Source organism: Aplysia californica, unplaced genomic scaffold (assembly GCF_000002075.1).
Source record: "Aplysia californica isolate F4 #8 unplaced genomic scaffold, AplCal3.0 scaffold00629, whole genome shotgun sequence".
NCBI classification, from domain to species: domain Eukaryota; kingdom Metazoa; phylum Mollusca; class Gastropoda; order Aplysiida; family Aplysiidae; genus Aplysia; species Aplysia californica.
The window spans coordinates 108,760-113,223 of record NW_004797899.1 but is presented as its reverse complement, the minus strand read 5'-3'; the positions used below and the strand labels follow the sequence as shown (position 1 = coordinate 113,223).

At 39.6% G+C, this 4,464-nt stretch overlaps 1 long non-coding RNA gene across 1 annotated transcript; it reads right to left on the bottom strand.

The window, feature by feature from the left end:
- Positions 1-711: 711 nt before the first annotated feature.
- Positions 712-3,907, bottom strand: LOC101858736. Its single transcript, XR_220933.3, has 3 exons — positions 3,452-3,907; positions 2,609-2,678; positions 712-757 (listed from the first exon to the last, which is right to left on the bottom strand). It is a non-coding gene; the product is annotated as an uncharacterized LOC101858736 (long non-coding RNA).
- Positions 3,908-4,464: the final 557 nt, after the last annotated feature.

Here is a 4,464-nt window from a genome sequence, read left to right as displayed (position 1 = left end):
CACACACACACACACACACACACACACACACACACACACACACACACACACACACACACACACACACACAGACTGTGCACGCGCCCTTGTCAGTTAAGAATGGGGTTTAAAATATTCTCACCAAATTCCACCTGCATCTTTTAGCTCAGCCGGCATCATAGTGGACTATGAAATGGGCAGCTCTGTTTCGAATCCCTGACTGGTCGTTCTTCAACTTGGGTCGTTTTGTGGAGATTTTATTGCTCTCAACTATAGCGAAATGTGGTAGTAATAGTTCGCTATACTCTCAACCCATTTGGCTCGGATATGGAGGTTACATCTAGCGGTCCTGGCTACTAATTAACTTAACACTTATAGTGTTGAAATGGTCGTTAAACCTATACTCTTCACTACTTACACGGGACACTGCTCTTGCGTTTTTTCCCTCTACCCAAAACAAAAGAAAACCAGCAAAACAAAGGAAGAAAGAAAGAAAGAAAGAAAAAAAGAAAGGAAGGAAGGACGGAAGGAAGAAAGAAAGAAAGAAAGGAAGAAAGAAAGAAAGGAAGGGAAAAAGAAAGAAAGAAAGAAAGAAAGAAAGGAAGGAAGAAAGGAAGGAAGAAAGGAAGGACGAAAGAAAGAAAGGAAGGAAGGAAGGGAGAAAGAAAGAAAGAAAAAAGAAAGGAAGGAAGAAAGGAAAAAAGCCAGGTAGAGACAACGCCTATGACTCACCACGGAGGAGATTTTGCTCATCACTCTGGAGGCAGCACGGTTCAGGCTGAGGACGACAATCAGGTTTGGGTTCACGTAAAACATAGCACACAATAATCTCTTGACAGCACTTTTGTGGGGTGGTTGGCGGGTGCTCTGATGTGGTTTGCTCCTTCTTTCCCATCAAACATCTATCATCCTTATCTCCCCTCCTTCTTTTTTGTGTTTATTGTTACTCTATTGTAACATGACACCTAATCTTCGCACTTATATAACCTTATTGTTTTGCACGTGCCGTAAAACACTTACAAAAACTAACTGATCTCATTGTTTTCACATTGGTCTGCCTCTGGTTATGTACCGTGCTTCACTGTCCGTCCCCGTATTTGCTCTAGGTTATTTTCAACATTTCTTTAGTCATTACATTTCATTGGGAAAAGTCCGGGCAACTGTCTCTGAAAGAAGAGGCTGGAATGCTACCTCTTCCCCATATTCCTGTACAAAGGAGGAGGAAAACAAAATATCTAGCGTTCGAAATGTGGTGCTACCGTAGAATAAGTTTGAAAGAAAAAACAAAAAAATCAAAAACGAAAAAAAAGACGAACAATGAGGTCCGTGAGATTCTCCACACAAGACAAACCCTGCTGAATTAAGCAAAATGTAGAAAAATACAATACTATGGGTACTTGAAACGGCACGAGACCATTGTGAAAGGGGTGCTTGAAGGAATGACGTGGGGCAGGAGAGTCAGGGGGAAGACAAAGAGTAACTTGGATAGACAATATAAAAACATGGACCGGCCTGGATATGGCAGAATATGCAACGGCAGCTCGTTACAGTGACGGATTAAGGATCATGGCACGTCAACCTCTGAGTCAAAGATAGCACCATTTTAGGTATCCAGGTATTTTCTCATACTCCTAAAGAAACCCATCAAAGTGAAACGTTGTTCGCTTGGTAAGAGTTTTTCGGCGCTCGCAACAACAAGGTCATTATGAGCGCTCAGAACTCAGGTTGGTTGTTTTTCCACGTTAGTTCGTAGAATGCTGTGATTTTTCTCTTTACAAGTCTGAACAGTTCAAGTAGATGAACTCTCTTAAGATTTGCGAGTGTGGAATCGGTGGGGGAAGTGAGGCAAAACAAGGTACCGAACAGAATTAGGAAAGGTGATTTGGAGGAATTTTCTTCAGTCACGGCAGTGGCCTCTGCAGAAAAGAATGAAAACCTGCGGATGAAGCCTCCTATGTTGACTACTGTTTGTAGGGAGGGCAGCGGCGTCTACAGCAGAGTCCAATTTAGAGCTTTCGGTAAAGATTTTCCTCTGCGAAGGTATTGTTTGATAAGTTTTTTTAGCATGAGGTTTGGAATATTTTTTATGTCAGAGCATGATTTATAATTGTGTGCTGTCAGGTTTAAGTTTATTTGCTATGTATCTTCTTCTAAATATATAATAGTGTATATATAGAGAGACTTAAAGCGTTTGTAAGGTGTACATTAAATTGAAAATGTATCAGATAGATAGATATATACTCGTAGATAGACAGATAGTTAGATAGATAGATAGATAGATAGATAGATAGATAGATAGATAGATAGATAGATAGAAAGATAGATAGATAGATAGATAGATAGATAGATAGATAGATAGATAGATAGATAGATAGATAGATAGATAGATAGATAGATAGATAGATAGATAGATAGATAGATAGATAGATAGATAGATAGATAGATAGATAGATAGATAGATAGATAGATAGATAGATAGATAGATAGATAGATAGATAGATAGATAGATAGATAGATAGATAGATAGATAGATAGATAGATAGATAGATAGATAGATAGATAGATAGATAGATAGATAGATTAAACACCGACAAACAGCTACATTCTCTCAGCGGTAAAAGACACATACCTCTTCCTAGCTGTCTGCATCCGGAGAGTTTCTGAGAGGATCTTCACACCATTGGCTAGGACGTTTGCCTCTGCGAAAGGCGGACAAGAGTTTTATTATCATGTGTGGCGTTGTACTGAAATACGGTGCTCGTCAAAATAATGAAATCAAAGAAACTGACATTTTTTCTTTTTGGCAACTTTTAACGATTTTTTTTTAGCTTAACACCTTTTTTGGTCTATGTAAGCATAAGGCACACAAATGTAAATATCCAGTGTCCAAACACGCTCACTGTATGTAAGTAAAAAAAACTATGCCAACCTTTTTTTTCTCGCGACTTCCACCTCCTTCGGCCGCAAATATATCGACTTCTATTCTAGTTAGATGGATTTTTTAAAAATCGAAAGCAAGACAAATGAATAGGCTTTAAGATGAAACTACGAGTATATGCGGGAGAGTCTGTGTGTATACTATGTGCGTTCAGTCTCTTTGCACCACCAATCTTACTTCTGGGAGATCTGCCACTATCCCGTACATGATAGTGAATATTTACAAAATATCCATCCATCCATCCATCCATCCATCCATCCATCCATAGATCCATCCATCCATCCATCCATCCATCCATCCATCCATCCATCCATTTGTCCATCAACTCATCCATCCATCCATCCATCCATCCATCCATCCATCCATCCATCCATCCATCCATCCATCCATCCATCCATCCATCCATCCATCCACCCATCTACCCATCCATCCATCTATCCATCCACCCATCCATGGATCCATCCATCCATCCTTCCATCCATCCATCCATCCATCCATCCATCCATCCATTCATTCAGCCATCCACCCACATACGTTCTCCAAGTTTCGCTCTTATGTCACTGTCCATCAGTATGGCCGCCATCTCCGAGATCACCTCTATCCAGGGTTTCATTTCCCCGGTACTCAGTTTTCGGTTTTCTGGGTGGGAGAAAGGGGGAGGGGGAAAAAGGGGGAGGAGGTGATGTGTTCTGATACGGATTTATAACGAATTGTGTTAAGAAAATAAATCTTAAAAAATAATGCGTTACAAATACAGGACTTATAAGCGGTGCTTACAAATAGTGAATTAAAAGTAGTGCCTCACAAATACTGAATTAAAATGCAGTGTCTCACAAATACTGAATTAAAATGCAGTGTCTCACAAATACTGAATTAAAATGCAGTGTCTCACAAATACTGAACTAGAATGCAGTGCGTTACATATACAGAGAGGAGCAAAGCGCTGTATCACATGTACAGAATCAACATGCAGCATGTAACAGATAAATGTACCCCCCCCCCCCCAATACACAAAAACAACAACAAAATAATATAGAAAAATATGAACTATATGAAAAATATGTAATAAACATGTTTATTCGCAAGGATGGATTCAGATATGATACAGACTTGACACTGGACATGGACACAAACAGGTCACTCACTCAACTCACGAGACAGGAAAACGGAAGCTAGACCTCTGGACAATCGTAAGGGGAATGCACCCACATAATTAACATAATTAACAATCAACAAGACCATTGATTGTTTACCTTTAAAACTTTCATAAAGATTCATTACATTCCTCCCCCCTACAATAGATACAGGCACAACGTGAACCATCAGGAGACATGGCATGTTCATCAAAATAACACATAATACAAGTCATTCGACAATACGAATCAATTCAACAATGATCCAACAACAACCAAGCTTCTTGACTCACAATTATAAAAATGCAGTCTCACAGACACTAATTATAAGTAAGCCTATCTGGAGCTTGGTGAGTTATCAGATTGGCAATCTGGCTCTATTCTTTCTGCCTCAGCCTCCACCGACTGGTTCGA